Source organism: Lithobates pipiens, unplaced genomic scaffold, assembly GCF_037356315.1.
Source record: "Lithobates pipiens isolate NorthernLeopardFrog02 unplaced genomic scaffold, aLitPip1_a1.2 Scaffold_157, whole genome shotgun sequence".
NCBI classification, from domain to species: domain Eukaryota; kingdom Metazoa; phylum Chordata; class Amphibia; order Anura; family Ranidae; genus Lithobates; species Lithobates pipiens.
In genome coordinates, this window is record NW_027507746.1 from 3,140,847 (window position 1) to 3,160,842 (window position 19,996).

Consider the following 19,996-nt stretch of genomic DNA (forward strand, 5'->3'; position numbering starts at 1 on the left):
TTGGGTCTCGGCATGATGTGTAGCTTTTAAGGATCTTCTGGTGGACCTTACTGTGTCAAGCAGCTCCTATTTAAGTGATGCCTTGATTGTGAACAGGTGTGGCAATAATCAGGCCTGGGTGTGGCTAGAGAAATTGAACTCAGGTGTGGACAACCACAGTTATAGTATGTTTTAACAAGGGGGGCAATCACTTTTTCACACAGGGCCATGATGGTTTGGATTTTTTTTCACCTTTAATAATAAACACCTTCATTTACAAATTGCATTTTGTGTTTACTTGTGTTGTCCTTGACTATTGTTTAAATTGGTTTGATGTTCCGAAACACTTAAGTGTGACAAACATGCAAAGGAACAGGAAATGAGGAAGGGGGCAAACACTTTTTCACACCACTGTATGTCCTCCAGTTAGGGCAAGTTAAGCTTGCATATCAAGTAACTTAGGAGGGAGAGGAACTTGCACAGCCGCTTGCCTATAAGACATGTTAATGGCGAAACACGTAAGGTGGAGCCACGTACTCACGTCACTTCCGGTACGATAGCAGGGAGCCTGGAACGCAGTTGGAGCGCACGCTGCGCACCGGTCCCTGAATACATTGTATCTATTATAGATTTTAGCTGTTTTTAAGGCTTTTTTACCCACTTGATGGGGAAGTTGTTTTTTACTTTGATGTTTTGTAAATAAATAACTTTAAATACTACACTATGGGAGCTCAATGTTTTCCTTGTGAGGATTTATCCCTGGGACACCACTGAAGTATTCTCTGGAATATTACCATTGGATATCGCTGAGTAGGAGATCATTTGGATATCTCGGTCTGGTGAAGTGTTTGGAGAAGCCATTAAGGAACGATAATCCTGGTTATACATGCGAATCACCCCTGTAGGGGTAATAGGAGATGGTGAGTGGGAACTCTTAAGGGGGGGCACAAGAGTCACCTGATTTGTCAAGCACTTGGTGACTTTGGAACTCACAGCAAGATAGCAAATGATTTCTATGGGATGATTTATGGTAAAATGTATATCAGTTTATTGATGGACTATTATTTATAGGTCTGTTTACACCGGAATACCAGCATTGTGTTTACATCATTCACTGCTCACTTTTTCATTTATTTACACAACTTGTTTTTTTGATATTTTTGGTGTCCTCCTTTTTTTCGCAGGTGGAGTTTAGCTCTTCATGCCGGTTATTAAGTAATAATTATCTGTATTGATATGTGAAGAGAGGTTTCTGGATTGCGTTCCATTTGCACATTAATATATGTCAGAGTTTGGTGGTATATATACTTATAAGATGATCACATACGAGCGCACTAGATTGTTGGGTAGTGCACTATGGTCTCACCACTGAGGGACTGAGACCCCCTCTCTTCTCTAGGGTAGCGCCGTGTACCCCATTCCATCTTTCCCAATTTATCATAGCCCCTTATGGGGGTCTATTAGGGGGGCTGCAACCCTTGTTATATCCTGAGAGCGGAGCTTCTCCTAGAACTTTTATAGATCTTCTGCTGCTTTTCCTCTGTATCTGAGATGAATGTTAACCCAAAACTCTCCGAGCCACGTTCCCCTCGATATACAATTAATATCCGCACATGATTACTGTGCATGACTGGGAACCTACCTGTACTAATGTTGAAGCAAAATATCATTTAACCACTTCAGCCCCGGACCATTTTGCTGACCAAATACCAGAGCACTTTTTGCGATTTGGCGCTGCGTTGCTTTAACTGACAATTGCGCGGTCGTGCGACGTGGCTCCCAAACAAAACTGACGGCTTTTTCCCCCATAAATAGAGATTTCTTTTGGTGGTATTTGATCACCCCTGCGGTTTTTATGTTTTGCGCTATAAACAAAAATAGAGCTACAATTTTTAAAAAAACGCATTATTTTTTTACTTTTTGTAATAATAATTATTCCCAAAAAATATATAAAAAGACTATTTTTCCCTCAGTTTAGGCCGATACGTATTGTTCTACATATTTTTGTTGAAAAAAAAAAAATCACAATAAGCGTTTATTGATTGGTTTGCGCAAAAGTTATAGTGTCTACAAAATAGGGGATAGTTTTATGGCATTTTTATTAATATTTTTTTTACTAGTAATGGCGGCCATCAGCGATTTTTATTGTGACTGCAACATTATGGCGGACACATCGGACACTTTTGACACATTTTGGGACCATTGTCATTTATACAGCGATCGGTGCTATAAAATTGCATTGATTACTGTAAAAATGACAGTGAAGGGGTTAACCACTAGGGGGCTAGGGAGGGGTTAAAAGTGTCCTGGGGAGTGATTCTAACTGTTAGGGGGGATGGGTTATGAACGACACTGCACTGATCATAGCTCCCGATCACAGGAAGCAGCGATCAGTGACACGGTCACTAGGCAGAACAGGGAGAAGCTTGTTTACATCGGCATCTCCCCATTCTTCAGCTCCGTGAGATGATCGCAGGTATCCCCACGGCGCATACGTGACCACTAGGGTTGCCACCTGACCAGCTTTGACCGGGACAGTCCGGGTTTGGATACATGTGCCCCGGTTTTCAAGCCGCCTGAAACCCGGGCACATATAGAATCAGTTATAACTTGATTGGCGCATCCCGATTCCCGCGCCCGCCATCAGTGTTACACATTTATTACTGCCTATGCGCTCTGCCTCCGAGCCGAGCTCAGCGTTGGGCAGCAGGCGTACCTATTCAGCCTGTCATTGGCTGAATAGGTCACGTGTGGGCAGCCGAAATGAGGATCTCTGATTGGCCCGGTAGACCTGGTCACATGTGGAGGCGGGGCTGGACTGTGGGTGATTGCGGCCGCACAAAGTCCCGCCTCCTTACCTAGCGTGTGCTGTGCTGTGTCTCCTCAAGACCTCACTGAGTGAGGTAACTTTTTCATCTGCCCTCTCACTCCGTCCTGTAAGCCACTCCCCATCTGTCAGCTCCTCCTCCCTCTGTCAGTTACCCCCTCTGTCAGCTCCCCTCCCCTGTCAGTTAACCCCCTCTGTCAGTTACCCCCTCTGTCAGTTACCCCCTCTTTGTTACCTCCTCAGTCAACTACCCCCTCTGTCAGCTGCTCCCCTCCTCTGTCAGATACCCCCCTCTGTCAGCTACCACTCTCTGTCAGTTACCCCCCTCTATCAGCTCCCCTCCCCTGTCAGCTACCCCTCTCTGTCAGTTACCCCCTCTGTCAGTTACCCCCTCTGTCAGCCCCCCTCTCCAGTCAACTACCCCCCTCATTCAGCTATTCTCCCCCCCTGTCAGCTACTCCCCCCATCTGTCAGCTCCCCTCCCACGGTCAACTACCCCCCTTATTCAGCTATTCTCCCCCCTCATTCAGCTATTCTCCCCCTCTGTCAGCTACTCTCCCCCTCTGTCAGCTACTCTCCCCCTCTGTCAGCTTCCAACCTCTGTCAGTTTCCCCCTCTGTCAGTTACCCCCTCTGTCAGCTCCCCCCGTGTCACTTACCCCCCTGTCAGCTCCCCTCCCCTGTCAGCTCCCCTCCCCTGTAAGTTATCCCCTCTTATCACCCCTCTGTCAGCTACCCTCCCCAGTCAACTATCCCCCCTCTGTCAGCTACTCCCACCCTCTGTTAGCTCCCCTCCCCTGCTGTCAGCTACCCCCCTCTGTCAGTAACCCCCCTCTGTCAGCTCCCCTCCCCAGTCAACTACCCCTCTCATTCAGCTATTCCCCCGTCAACTACACCCCCCTCTGTCAGCTCCCCTCCCCAGTCAACTACCCCCCTTATTCAGCTATTCTTCCCCCTCATTCAGCTACTCTCCCCTCTCTGTCAGTTACCCCCCTCTGTCAGTTACCCCCCTCTTTCAGTTACCCTCTTCTGTCGGATCCTCTCCCCTGTCAGCTACCCCCGTCAGTTACTCCCCTCTGTCAGCTCCCCTCCCCAGTCAGCTCCCCCGTCAGCTACTCTCCCTCCCTCTGTCAGCCACTCTCCCCCTCTTTCAGCTACCCCCCTCTGTCAGCTAATCTCCCCCCTCTGTCAGCTAATCTCCCCCCTCTGTCAGCTACTCTCCCCCCTCTGTCAGCTTACATCCCATGTAAGTTACTCCTCCCTCTGTCAGCACCCCTCCCCAGTCAGCTACCCCCTCTGTCAGCTACTCTCCCCCTCATTCAGCTACTCCCTCTCTGTCAGTTACCCCTCTCTGTCAGCTTTCATCCCCTGTCTGTTACGCCCCTGTCAGTTACCCCCCTCTGTTCAGTTACCCCCTCTGTTTAGTTACCCCCCTCTGTCAGCTCCCCTCGTCAGTCAGCTACCCCCCCTGTCAGTTACCCCCCTGTCAGCTACTCTCCCCCTCTGTCAACTTCCATCCCCTGTCAGTTACCCCCCCTCTGTCAGCTCCCCTCCCCAGTCAGCTACTCTGCCTCCCTCTGTCAGCTACCCCCCTCTGTCAGCTACTCTCCCCCCTCTGTCAGATACTCTCCCCCTCTGTCAGCTACTCTCCCCCCTCTGTCAGATACTCTCCCCCCTCTGTCAACTTCCATCCCCTGTCAGTTACCCCCCCTCTGTCAGCTCCCCTCTCCAGTCAGCTCCCCCCATCAGCTACTCTGCCTCCCTCGGTCAGCTACCCCCCTCTGTCAGCTACTCCCCCCTTTGTCAGCTATTCCCCCTCTGTCAGCTAACCCCCCTGTCTGCAACCCCCTCATCAGCTACCCCCGTCAGCAATCCCCTCGTCAGCTACCCCCCTGTAAGCTACCCCCCCCATCAGCTACCCCCCCTGTCAGCTACTTCCCCCTCTGTCAGCTACTCCCCCCGTCAGCTACTCCCCCCATCAGCTACTCCCCTCCTCTGTCAGCTACTCTCCCTCCCTCTGTCAGCTACTCTCCCCATCAGCTACTATCCCCCCTCTGTCAGGTACTCCCCCCTCTGTCAGCTTCCATCCCCTGTCAGCTACCCCCCTCTGTCAGCTCCCCTCCCCAGTCAGCTACCCCCCTCTGTGAGCTACTCTCCTCCTCTGTCAGCTACTCCCCCCTCTGTCAGCTACTCTCTCCCCTCTGTCAGTTACCCCCCTCTGTCAGCTACTCCCCCCCTGTCAGCTATTCTCCCTCCCTCTGTCAGCTACTCTCCCCCGTCAGCTACTACCCCCCCTCTGTCAGGTACTCTCCCCCCTCTGGCAGGTACTCACCCCCTCTGTCACTCTGTCAACTTCAATCCCCTGTCAGTTACCTCCCATCTATCAGCTCCCCTTCCCTGTCAGTTACCCACCCTCTGTCAGCTACCCTCCTGTCAGTTACCCACCCTATGTCAGCTACCCTCCTGTCAGTTACCTACCCTCTGTCAGCTACCCTCCTGTCAGTTATCCACCCTCTGTCAGCTCCCCTCCCCAGTCAGCTACCCCCCTCTGTGAGCTACTCCCCCTCTGTGAGCTACTCTCCCCCTGTCAGCTACCGCCCCTCTGTCAGCTACTCTCTCCCCCCTCTGTCAGCTACTCTCTCCCCCCTCTGTCAGCTACTCTCTCCCCCCTCTGTCAGCTACTCTCTCCCCCTCTGTCAGCTACTCTCTCCCCCTCTGTCAGCTACTCTCTCCCTACACTGTCAGCTACTCTCCCTCCCTCTGTCAGCTATCCCTCTGTCAGCTACTCTCCCCCCTCTGTCAGCTACTTTCCCCCCTCTGTCATCTTCCATCCCCTGTCAGTTACCCCCTCTGTCAGCTCCCCTCCCCTGTCAGCTACCCCCCTGTCAGTTACCCACCCTCTGTCAGCTCCCCTCCCCAGTCAGCTACCCCCTCTGTCAGCTACTCTCCCTCCCTCTGTCAGCTACTCCCCCCTCTGCCAGCTACTCTCCCCCCTCTGTCAACTTCCATCCCCCATCAGTTACCCCCCTTTGTCAGCTCCCCTCCCCTGTCAGCTACCCCCCTCTGTCAGCTCCCCTCCCCAGTCAGCTACCCCTATCTGTGAGCTACTCTCCCCCCTCTGTGAGCTACTCTCCCCCCCCTCTGTCAGCTACTCTCCCCCCTCTCTGTCAGCTACTCTCTCCCCCCTCTTTCAGCTACTCCCCCCTCTGTCAGCTGCTACTCTCCCCCTCCTGTCAGCTACTCTCCCCCTCCTGTCAGCTACTCTCCCCCTCCTGTCAGCTGCCCCCCCCTCTGTTACCCTCCCCTCTGTCAGCTACTCCCCCCCCCCTCTGTTACCCTCCCCTCTGTCAGCTACTCCCCCTCTGTGAGTGAGTACACAAGTTTGGATGTGTTTTGATTCCTGTGTCCTGCCGACGCACTGGGCACAGCGATGCCTCTACTTTGCCTACTCTCCAAGCCCCCCCCCCCCCACACAATGGAACGAAAGAAGGAAAATAGCACTACAGTAGAGCAGCTTTGCTCCGCTCCCACACTTCCTGGCTCAAAACAGCTCTCGGTAAGGCAGTCCAATGTGGATATTTAGGGGCAGAGGACACTTATCGGGGGGTTCCCTGATCTAATAGAGGTCTCTAATTGGGGTGCTAATAGGGGTCTAAGGGAGGGGCTGATATAAGGGGACCTAATGGGGGGTCCTCTATGGGGGACCCCTAAATTTTGGAGGGGGCTAGGCTGACCTGTATTTTATGAAGGGGGTGACAATGACCCCTGTGTTATAGGAGGTAACACTGTCCAATAAAGTGTGATGCATTATTGCTCTCCTTAGTGCACTCAAAGGTGTCCCAAGTCTTTACAATGTACATTTACAATGTATATTACAAAGAAATTTGCCATTCACCACTGTTTGGGTTTGGCTTGATGAAAAGGTGGCAACCCTAGTGACCACACAGCGTCAAATTCAAAGGGAGGTACCTGTACACCTATTTGCCCAGCCGTGCCATTCTACTGATGTGAATGTACATGCGGCGGTCGGCAAGTGGTTAAATGTTTAAAAAAGAAAAGAAGGAAATAATGTGCTTCAGTCATCCTGACACCATAACAACCATGGTGCCGGGATGATTGGAGCGCCAACACCAGGTGTTTGGAGTATCTTTATCTGCTGATTGATAAACTTTCTTGAATACATATTTCTATTGTGGTGTAGGAGATACAAGAAATTCTTACCTCTGTGACACGCTCAGATGGATCTCGCAATGTTTCACTTCCTTATACAGTCTCTTGTATATATCATCCCATCCCCCATAGCAGGAAATCACGTGTTTTCCGAGCTCTCCGAAAGGGATGTGTACAGAGCAGAATAACCTCGCCCGCTCATTCCTATCACAACTTGTTTACAAAACTCAGATCCAACCAAATCTTCTTTTTTTGTTTTTTTTTTAACGCAGTACAAATCCATATGCAAAAAAAAAAGTTTGTGTATTTCAATAAACCTCATTTATACCATTGTGTTGTCTTTATGTGCGTTTATAAAAAGTACAGCTTGCTGCATTTTGTGTGATTCCATCAAAACAATCAAATCCAAAAACAATTGAATAGCCTTAATTTCTCAACCCATCAATTTTGATAGGATTCGATCAAACTGAGTCAATCGGTCAAGGTGGAATATTAGTCAGCAGCACTGAGAAACAATATATTACCAAAAGTATTGGGACACCTGTCTTTACACATATGAACATTAATGACCCCCTAGTCTAAGCCCCTGTACACACGGTCGGAGATTTCAACAACCAAATCCGTCGGATTTTGTCTGTCAGATTTTGTCCATCGGATCTTGTCAGAAACTGTTGCATACACACGGTCGGACTAAGTTGTCGAAAATCTGATCATTCAGAACGTGATGACGTTATTTCGTTACGATGGGACTACGTTCAGACTAGTAGCCAATAGCTTCGATGTAGGAATTTGATCTGAGCATGCGTGGCACTTGGTCTGATCAAAATTCTCTACACATGATCGGAGTATGTCTGATCGAACCAGTTGGTCGGGAAATATTTCCAACATGTTGGAAAATTGGGTCCGACGGATATTCCGACTGAATCAGTCCGATGCAGACCACACACAGTCCGATAGGACACATTCCGACGGATTCTCCGGCCGTGTGTACAAGGGCTTAGTCTGGATGGATCAATATTGAGTTGGCCCTTTGCAGCTATAACAGGTTCACCTCCTCTGGGAAGGCCGTCCACAAGGTTTAGGAGGGTGTCTAGGGAAATTTCAATTTAAATTGTGCTGGTTAATAACAGATGATCCCAACTGATACCTTAACCTCTTGCTTACTGGGCATTTAACCCCCCCCCCTCCTGCCCAGGCCAATTTTCAGCTTTCAGCACTGTCACACTTTGAATACAGTGCAGCACGACTGCACAATTGTCAAATGAAATTGTTATCATTTTCTTCACACAAATGGAGCTTTCTTTTGGTGTTATTTAACCACTTGACCACTGGGCACTTAAACACCCTTAACCACTTAACGACCGCCGCATGCCAATGTACATCATCACAATGGCATGTACAGGCACAAGCACGTACATGTATGTGCTTGCCTTCCAGCGGGTGAGAGGTCCGATCGGACCCCCTCCCGCTGGATGTGGTGGTCCGGTTCGCTTCAGGAGCGATCCGGGATGAGGGGATGGCCATTGGTTTCTGGCCATCCCCTCTCGATCGCTCCTGGTGAAAGAGAAGCTTCCCCCACCTGTGTATTGTATACAAAGGCAGGGAGGAAGTGATGTCATTCTCCTCGGGGCGGTCTTATTGACCAGACTACGAGGAGAGGACACAGTAAGTCTGCACCAAACACTACACTGACACTAAATAACACACATGCATACAAACCCCCCCGATCGCCCCCCCCGATGTCCCCCGCCCCCCCTCCCCTCCCAGTCACAGTGTCACTGATTGCAGTGATCATTTATTTATTGATCACTGCATTCAGTGTCAGTTGTAAAAGTAAAAATTGTCAGGGCAGTTAGTGTTAGGTCCAGGGTAGCCCCCTACCACCCCCCAATAAAGATTTAACCCGCTGATTGCCCTTAAAGTTAACCCTTTCACCCCCTTTTGCCAGTGTCACTAAGCGATCATTTTTCTGATCGCTGCATTAGTGTCGCTAGTGTCGCTAGGTAGCTAGTTATTTTTTTAGGTCCACCGCCAGGTTTTTATAGCGCTAGGTACCCCAATATACTACCCAATAATGGTTTTAACCCCCTGATTGCCCCTAGTTAACCCTTTCACCCCCTTTTGCCAGTGTCACTAAGCGATCGTTTTTCTGATCGCTGCATTAGTGTCACTAGTGTCGTTAGGTAGCTAGTTATTTTTTTAGGTTCACCACCAGGTTTATATAGCGCTAGGTACCCCCATATACTACCCAATAATAGTTTTAACCCCCTGATTGCCCCTAGTTAACCCTTTCACCAGCGATCAGCGTATAAGTGTCACTGGTGACGCTGGTTAGCCAATTAGTTATTTAGGTTCCCCGTCAGTTTTTTATATAGTGCCAGGGACCCCCATATACTGCCTAATAAAAATTTGAACCCCTGATTGCCCCTAGTTAACCCTTTCACCAGTGGTCATCGTATACGTGTTACGGGTGACTATGGTTAGTTAGTTTGCTTTTTATAGCATCAGGGCACCCACCATTTATTACCCAATAAAGGTTTAACCCTCTGATCACCCAGCGGGTGATATCAATTAGGTTTTAGGTTCAGGGTCTGCGTCGCCCCAGGCAGCGCTAGGTTAGTGCCAGTACCGCTAACACCCACGTGCAAAGCATACACCTCCCGTAATGGTATAGAATCTGAACAGATCAATATCTGATCTGATCAGATCTATACTAGCGTCCCCAGCAGTTTAAGGTTCCAAAAAAAAACGCATTGTTAGCGGGATCAGCCCAGATACCTGCTAGCACCTGCATTTTGCCCTTCCGCCCAGCCCACCCAAGTGCAGTATCGATCGATCACTGTCACTTACAAAACACTAAACACATAACTGCAGCGATCGCAGAGTCAGGCCTGATCTCTGCGATCGCTAACAGCTTTTTTTGGTAGCGTTTTATATTTAAATCTGGAAGGCAGTGCTTGGTTTTCAGGGTCCCGTACGTGGCTAGGCTCCCAAAAAGTCCCCCACATGTGGTATCCCCGTACTCGGGAGAAGCAGAAGAATTTATTTTGGGGTGTAATTTGACTTATGCCCATAGCATGTGTGAGCAATATATCATTTAGTGACAACTTTGTGCAAAAAAAAATTGTAATATTCCTGCAACTTGTGGCAAAATATAAAATATTTCATGGACTCAACATGCCTCTCAGTAAATAGCTTGGGGTGTCTACTTTCCAAAATGGGGTCATTTGGGGGGTTTTGTGTTATTTTGGCATTTTATGGCCTTCAAAACTGTGATAGGTAGTGAGGAGTGAAATCAAACATTTGCACCCTTAGAAATCCTAAAGGCAGTGATTGGTTTTCGGGGTGCCGTACGTGGCTAGACTCCCAAAAAGTCCCACATATGTGATATCCCCATACTCAGGAGAAGCAGCAGGATATATTTTGGGGAGCAATGTCACCTATAACTATGGCATGTGTGAGCAATATATCATTTAGTGACAACTTTTTGTAAACTTTTTTTTTTTGTGTCATTATTCAATCACTTGGGACAAAAAAAAATATTTAATGGGCTCAACATGCCCCTCAGCAATTTCCTTGGGGTGTCTACTTTCCAAAATGGGGTCATTTGGGGGGGTGTACTGCCCTGTAATTTTAGCACCTCAAGAATTGAGATAGGCAGTCATAAATTAAAAGCTGTGTAAATTCCAGAAAATGTCCTCTAGTTTGTAGACGCTATAACTTTTGCGCAAACCAAAAAATATACAATTATTGACATTTTTTTTACTAAAGACATGTGGCTGAATACATTTTGCCCTAAATGTATGACTAAAATTTAGTTTATTCGATTTTTCTTATAACAAAAATTAGAAAATATCTTTTTTTCTCAAAATTTTTGGTCTTTTTCCATTTATATCGCAAAAAATAAAAATCGCAGAGGCAATCAAATACCACCAAAAGAAAGCTCTATCTGTGGGAAGAAAAGGACGCAAATTTCGTTTGGGTACAACATTGCATGACCGCGCAGTTACCACTTAAAGCAGTGCAGTGCGAAATTGTAAAAAGACCTCTGGTCCTTAGGCTGTTAATTGGTCCGGGCTGAAGTGGTTAATAACCAGACCAATTTTCAGCTTTCGGTGCTCTCACATTTTGAATGACAATTACTCAGTCATGCAACACTGGAATTATATGAATTTTTTGTCCTTTTTTTCACACAAATGGAGCTTTCTTTTGGTGGTATTTAATCACCGCTGGGTTTTTTATTTTTTGTGCTATAAAAGAAAAAATACAGAAAACTCTGTAAAAAATGAATTTTTCTTTGTTTCCGTTATAAAATTTAGCAGATTAGTAATTTTTTCTTCATAAATTTTGGCTAAAATTTATACTACTACATATCTTTGGTAAAAATAAATACAAATTGGTGGATATTATTTGGTCTTTGTGAAAGTTACAGAGTCCACAAGCTATGGTGCCAATATCTGAAAATTGATCACACCTGAAGTACTGACGGCCTATTTCAATTCTTGAGACCCTAACATGCTAGAAAAGTACAAATACCCCCCAAATGACCCCTTTTTGGAAATAAGACATTCTAAGGTATTTAGTAAGAGGCATGATGAGTTTTTTGAAGTTGTCATATTTTCCCACAATTCTTTGCAAAATGAAGATTTTTTTTACTTTTTTTTTCGCAAAATTGTCATATTATCAGTTTATTTCTCACACACAGCATATGCATACCACAAATTACACCCCAAAACACATTCTGCTATTACTCCCGAGTACATCGATACCACATGTGTGAGACCTTTACACAGCGTGGCCACATACAGAGGCCCAACATGCAGGGAGCGCCATCAGGCGTTCTGGAGCACCCAGGACAATTCTGACATTTCTCTCCTACATGTGAAAATCATCATTTATTTGCTAGAAAATTACATAGAATCCCAAAACATTATATATATATGTTTTTTTAGCAAACACCCTGGAGAATACAATGGTGGTCATTACAACTTTTTATCTCGCACGGTATTTGCACAGCAATTTTTCGAATGCTTTTTTTTGGAAAAAAAAAAAACAGTTTTGTGCTTAAAAAAAAAAACACACAGTAAAGTTAGCCCAATTTTTGCATAATGTAAAAGATGAAGTTACGCTGAGTAAATAGATACCTAATATGTCACTCTTCAAAATTGCACACGCTCGTGGAATGGCGCCAAACGTCGCTACTTAAAAATCCCCATAGGCGACGATTTAATTTTTTTTACTGGTTATATGTTTTGAGTTACAGAGGAGGTTTAGGGCTAGAATTATTGCTCTCGCTCTAACGTTCGCAGCAATACCTCACATGTGTGGTTTGAACAACGTTTTCATATGTGGGCGGGACTTACGTATGCGTTCGCTTCTGCATGCGAGCACATGGGGACAGGGGTACTTTAAAAAAAAAAAAAAAAATATTGTTCATTTTACTTTATTTATTTTAGTTTGACATTTTTTTCCCCAAAAATAAATTTTTTGATCACTTTTATTCCTATTACAAGGAATGTAAACATCCCTTGTAATAGGAATATGGCATGACAGGTCCTCTTTACAGTAAGATATGAGGTCAATAAGACCCCATATCTCACCTCTAAGCTGGGAAGTCTGAAAAAAAAAAATTCTGGCTTTAATCATATTGGCGAGTCGGTAGAAGCACTGGAGGGCGGCGGGAGGGGGGGATGTCTATGGCTGGGTATTGCAGGGTATCACCGACTATGGCTGGGTATCTCCGAGTATGGCTGGGTATCTCAGAGTATGGCGTTGCAGAGTATTGCGTTGCAGAGCATTGCAGGGTAATAGTGGGTGTTGCAGAGCATTGCAGAGTGTTGCAGGGTATTGGCGGGTGTTGCAGAGCATTGCAGAGTGTTGCAGGGTATTAGCGGGTGTTGCAGAGCATTGCAGAGTGTTGCAGGGTATTTGCGGATGTTGCAGGGTATTTTCAGGGTGTTGCAGAGTGTTGCAGGGTATTGGCGGGTGTTGCAGAGCATTGCAGGGTATTGGCGGGTGTTGCAGAGTGTTTCAGGGTATTGGCAGGTGTTGCAGAGCATTGCAGAGTGTTGCAGGGTATTGGCGGGTGTTGCAGTGCATTACAGAGTGTTGCAGGGTATTGGCGGGTGTTACAGAGTGTTGCACGGTATTGGCGGGTGTTGCAGAGCATTGCAGGGTATTGGTGGGTGTTGTAGAGCATTTCAGAGTGTTGCAGGGTATTGGCGGGTGTTGCAGAGCATTGCAGAGTGTTGCAGGGTATTTGTGGATGTTGCAGGGTATTTTTGGGTGTTGCAGAGTGTTGCAGGGTATTGGCGGGTGTTGCAGAGCATTGCAGGGTATTGGCGGGTGTTGCAGAGCATTGCAGAGTGTTGCAGGGTATTGGCAGGTGTTGCAGAGCATTGCAGAGTGTTGCAGGGTATTGGCGGGTGTTGCAGAGCATTGCAGAGTGTTGCAGGGTATTGGCGGGTGTTGCAGAGCATTGCAGGGTATTGGTGGGTGTTGCAGAGCATTTCAGAGTGTTGCAGGGTATTGGCGGGTGTTGCAGAGCATTGCAGAGTGTTGCAGGGTATTTTTGGATGTTGCAGGGTATTTTTGGGTGTTGCAGAGTGTTGCAGGGTATTGGCGGGTGTTGCAGAGCATTGCAGGGTATTGGCGGGTGTTGCAGAGCATTGCAGAGTGTTGCAGGGTATTGGCAGGTGTTGCAGAGCATTGCAGAGTGTTGCAGGGTATTGGCGGGTGTTGCAGAGCATTGCAGAGTGTTGCAGGGTATTGGCGGGTGTTGCAGAGCATTGCAGGGTATTGGGTGTTGCAGAGCATTTCAGAGTGTTGCAGGGTATTGGCGGGTGTTGCAGAGCATTGCAGAGCGTTGCAGGGTATTGGCGGGTGTTGCAGAGCAATGCAGAGTGTTGCAGGGTATTGGCAGGTGTTGCAGAGTGTTGCAGGGTATTGGCGGGTGTTGCAAAGCATTGCAGGGTATTGGCGGGTGTTGCAGAGCATTGCAGAGTGTTGCAGGGTATTGGCGGGTGTTGCAGAGCATTGCAGAGTGTTGCAGGGTATTGCAGAGTGTTGCAGGGTATTGCAGAGTATTGGGGGATATTGCAGAGTATTGGCTGGTATTGCAGAGTATTGGAGGGTATTGCAGAGTATTGGGGGGTATTGCAGAGTATTGGCAGGTATTGCAGAGTATTGGAGGGTATTGCAGAGTATTGGCAGGAAGTTGAGGGATTAAATTTGGTGAGCAGCGATGTGGGCACTGCAGATGTATTGCAGGGTATTGGTGGGTGTTGCAGAGCATTGCAGAGTGTTGCAGGGTATTGGCGGGTGTTGCAGAGCATTGTAGAGCGTTGCAGGATATTGGCGGGTGTTGCAGAGCATTGCAGAGTGTTGCAGGGTATTGGCGGGTGTCGCAGAGTGTTGCAGGGTATTGGCGGGTGTTGCAGAGCATTGCAGAGTGTTGCAGGGTATTGGCGGGTGTTGCAGAGCATTGCAGAGTGTTGCAGGGTATTGCAGAGTGTTGCAGGGTGCAGAGTATTGGGGGGTATTGCAGAGTATTGGGGGGTATTGCAGAGTATTGGAGGGTATTGCAGAGTATTGGAGGGTATTGCAGAGTATTGGGGGGTATTGCAGAGTATTGGGGGGTATTGCAGAGTATTGGCAGGTATTGCAGAGTATTGGAGGGTATTGCAGAGTATTGGGGGGTATTGCAGAGTATTGCAGAGTATTGGGGGGTATTGCAGAGTATTGGGGGGTATTGCAGAGTATTGGCTGGTATTGCAGAGTATTGGAGGGTATTGCAGAGTATTACAGAGTATTGGAGGGTATTGCAGAGTATTGGAGGGTATTGCAGAGTATTGGGGGGTATTGCAGAGTATTGGCAGGTATTGCAGAGTATTGGAGGGTATTGCAGAGTATTGCAGAGTATTGGAGGGTATTGCAGAGTATTGGAGGGTATTGCAGAGTATTGGGGGGTATTGCAGAGTATTGGCAGGTATTGCAGAGTATTGGAGGGTATTGCAGAGTATTACAGAGTATTGGAGGGTATTGCAGAGTATTGGAGGGTATTGCAGAGTATTGGGGGGTATTGCAGAGTATTGGGGGGTATTGCAGAGTATTGGCAGGTATTGCAGAGTATTGGAGGGTATTGCAGAGTATTGGGGGGTATTGCAGAGTATTGCAGAGTATTGGGGGGTATTGCAGAGTATTGGGGGGTATTGCAGAGTATTGGCTGGTATTGCAGAGTATTGGAGGGTATTGCAGAGTATTACAGAGTATTGGAGGGTATTGCAGAGTATTGGAGGGTATTGCAGAGTATTGGGGGGTATTGCAGAGTATTGGCAGGTATTGCAGAGTATTGGAGGGTATTGCAGAGTATTGCAGAGTATTGGAGGGTATTGCAGAGTATTGCAGAGTATTGGAGGGTATTGCAGAGTATTGGAGGGTATTGCAGAGTATTGGGGGGTATTGCAGAGTATTGGCAGGTATTGCAGAGTATTGGAGGGTATTGCAGAGTATTACAGAGTATTGGAGGGTATTGCAGAGTATTGGAGGGTATTGCAGAGTATTGGGGGGTATTGCAGAGTATTGGGGGGTATTGCAGAGTATTGGAGGGTATTGCAGAGTATTGGGGGGTATTGCAGAGTATTGGCAGGTATTGCAGAGTATTGGAGGGTATTGCAGAGTATTGCAGAGTATTGGAGGGTATTGCAGAGTATTGGAGGGTATTGCAGAGTATTGGGGGGTATTGCAGAGTATTGGCAGGTATTGCAGAGTATTGGAGGGTATTGCAGAGTATTACAGAGTATTGGAGGGTATTGCAGAGTATTGGAGGGTATTGCAGAGTATTGGGGGGTATTGCAGAGTATTGGGGGGTATTGCAGAGTATTGGCAGGAAATTGAGGGATTAAAATCTGCACTGCAGATGTAGCCCACAGCGCTGCTGACACCGATCTCTTCCCCCTCCGCTGTACCGATCGGTACAGAGAGGGGGAGGGAGGAACGCCGGCTTGTTTATATGTGATCACTCCGTCATTTGACGGAGCGATCACGTGGTAATCGGTGAGCGGCCATTTACCGTGATCCGTGATGCGCCGGGTCCAGTGGACCCGGCGGTCACGGATGCTCTCGTGTGCGCGCCCCAGGGGGCGCGCAAGAGCAGAATTCTGGGAGGCCGTTAATTAACGGCCTCTCAGAGTTAAACAACCGCCCTGAAGCCATTAACCGGCAATGGGCGGTTGTTAAGTGGTTAATCACAGCTGTTTTATTTTTATTTTTTTGATAAACAAACAAAAGATGACAAAAAAATGTTTAATAGTTTGTTATAACATTTTGCAAACAGGTATTTTTTCTCCTTCATTGATATTCACTGATGAGGCTGCACTGATGGGCACTGATGAGATGGCACTCATAGGCACAGGTGGTGCTGGTGGGCACTGATAGGTGATATTTATAAGCAGCACTGGTGATGATACACTGTGGGTACTGATAGGTGGCACTGTGGGCACTGATGGGTGGCACTGGTAGGTGAGGCTAGTGGGCACAGAAGTCTCTCCACAATCAGGACCAATGTCCCTCTCGCAGCCGCTGGTGATCAGCTCTTTATTTTTTTCTCCCTGCACGGCATCAGCATGAGGAGAAAAAATAGCCAATTACCGGCTCTGTTTAGGTCACATAATCAGCTGTCATTGGCTGACAGCTGATCACATGGCAAAGGGTCGGCGAGTGACCCCTTACTCAGATCTGTGATCAGGTGAGACTCTCTGATCACAGAGCGCACCGCACGCACCCTGCAGGGGGTATGCAGGCCGCTCAAGCAGGGGAGGACGTCCATGGACACCCTCCCGGCAAATTAAGTCCATACTGTAGCCATCATTTGGTTATAGCGCGGACGGCAAGTGGTTAAATATGTGACATAAATAAGTCTATAACATGTAACAAAATACTAATTACAAGTGATGCAATTGATGCAGATGTCACTCATTAATCCTTAACGGGTGAAGAACCAAATCAATAGTCCATAGAAGTGTGAATAGTACATCAATGTGTTCATCCATGGTGACAAAACACCCCATAAGAAGTGAGGAAATAGATAGGATAGTGTCTCCACCTCTGCAGGCACTGCCACTTACCAGCTGTGAATGATCCCCCTATTACGGGAGATCAGATGTGCCTGTGGCTTAATACCCGGCCTCGGGTCTCTGTGCCATGCACCAAATTTCTTGGCATCTTCATCAATGGATATCCTCATTTACATATGAGCTCAATGGGACCAAGTAAAACCTTGAATATCAATCCTCCATAGGAGTCCATATAAAACTGACCCCATCCCAAAGCTTATTATTTCAATATTCTGACAACATTCAGGCACTGCCAGCCCTCCTGGCTGCAACATTCCCATTTTTCACTGCCGTGCCACCATAGTCCTCCTGATTGGCTCTGCACCCATCCCAGACTGCTCCATCCCAGTCCTCCCAGACGTGCCTCCCAGAGTCTTTGCCATTGTGAGATATTATATGAACTCCTATGGAGGATTGATATTCAAGGTTTTTACTTGGACCCATTGAGCGCATATGTACATGAGGATATCCATTGGTGAAGATGCTAAGAAATTTGGTACACGGCACAAAGACCCGAGGCTGGGTATTAAGCCATGGGCAGGGGCAGACTGACAACTAATGGGGCCCCCGGGAAATAGAAGCTCATGGGCCCCCTTGGGCGCCACACCTGCACAGGGAGACACGGGGGGAGCACACAGGGGGGAAACTGGAGTGAGAACGCGCACACACACACACAGGGGGACACACACGCACACACACACACTCAGGGAGACACACTCACACACACACACAGGGGGACACACTCACACACACACACACACAGGGGGACACACTCGCACACACACACACAGGGGGACACACTCGCACACACACAGGGGGACACACTCACACACACACAGGGGGACACACTCACACACAGGGACACACTCGCACACAGGGGGAGAGACACACACACAGGGGGAGAGACACACACACAGGGGGAGAGACACACACAGGGGGAGACACTTCCTCACACAGGGAGACACACACGGGGGGACACACACACCACACACGGGGGGGACACACACAGGGAGATACACTCACACACACACATGGGGATACACTCTCACACACACACACAGGGGACACACACACAGGGGGACACACTCGCACACACACACTCAGGGAGACACACTCACACACACACACTCAGGGGGACACACTCACACACACACACATATAGGGGGACACATTTGCACACACACACAGGGGGACACACTCGCACACACACAGAGGGACACACACACAGGGACACACACACACACACAGGGGGACACCCTCGCACACAGGGGGACACACTCGCACACAGGAGGAGAGACACACAGGGGGAGAGACACACACACAGGGGGAGAGACACACACACAGGGGGAGACACTCCCTCACACAGGGAGACACACACGGGGACACACACACACCACACACGGGGGACACACACACACACAGGGAGATACACTCACACACACACACAGGGGGATACACTCTCACACACACAGGGGGATACACTCTCACACACACACAGGGGGATACACTCTCACACACAGGGGGACACACACACAGGGGGACACACTCAGGGAGACACACTCGCACACACACACAGGGGGACACACTCACACACACACACACTCAGGGGGACACACTCACACACACACAGGGGGACACACTCGCACACACACACAGAGGGACACACTCACACACAGGGACACACACACAGGGGGACACACACACAGGAGGAGAGACACACACACAGGGGGAGAGACACACACACGGGGGAGAGACACACACAGGGGGACACACAGGGGAAGAAACACACACACACACACAGGGGGAGACACACACACACAGGGGGAGACACTCCCTCACACAGGGAGACACACACACACGGGGACACTCACACATACACAGGGGGATACACACACACAGACACGGGGATACACTCTCACACACACAAGGGGATACACTCTCACACACACAGGGGGACATGCACACTTACACGAGGGGACACACACACTCACACGGGGGGGACACACACACTCACATGGGGGGGACACTCACACCACACAGGGGGACACATACACTCGCACACACACACACAGGGGGACAGACTCGCACACACAGGGACACACACACAGGGGGACACCCTCGCACACAGGGGGACACCCTCGCACACACGGGGACACACTCACACAGGGGGAGAGACACACACAGGGGGAGACACACACAGGGGGAGACACACACACACACAGGGGGACACACAGGGGAATAAACACACACAGGGGGAGACACACACACGGGGAGACACACACAGGGGGAGACACACAGGGGAAGAAACACACACACAGGGGGAGACACTCTCTCAAACAGGGAGACACACACACGGGGACACACACACACCACACATGGGGGACACACACACACAGGGGGATACACTCACACACACAGGGATACACTCTCGCTCACACACACACACACTCACATGAGGGGACACACACACACTCACACGGGGGGACACACACTCACACGGGAGGACACTCACACGGAGGGACACTCACACACAGGGACACACACACACAGGGGGGACACACAGGGGGGACACACTCACATCACACGGTGGGGGCACTCACACCACACAGGGGGACACACTCACACCACACAGGGACACACACTCACACACACACACAGGGACACACACTCACACACACAATGGGGGACACACTCGCACGCACAGAGGGGGACACACTCGCACGCACACACAGGGACACACTCACACACAGGGACACACACACATGGGGACACCCTCGCACACAGGGGGAGAGAGACACACACAGGGGGAGAGACACACACACAGGGGGAGACACACACACGGGGACACACAGGGGAATATACACACACACAGGGGGAGACACACACACACACAGGGGGAGACACACACA

General features: G+C 48.8%; 1 protein-coding gene across 1 annotated transcript in view; it reads right to left on the reverse strand.

The window, feature by feature from the left end:
* LOC143981459 (NACHT, LRR and PYD domains-containing protein 3-like) overlaps positions 1 to 7,135 on the reverse strand; it is a 121,117-nt gene extending 113,982 nt beyond the window's left edge. The window contains exon 1 of the mRNA XM_077479337.1: positions 7,027 to 7,135. The gene's annotated coding sequence lies outside the window, so the exon portion shown is untranslated. The remainder of the gene's footprint in view (positions 1 to 7,026) is intronic.
* Between the last annotated feature and the right edge of the window lie 12,861 nt (positions 7,136 to 19,996).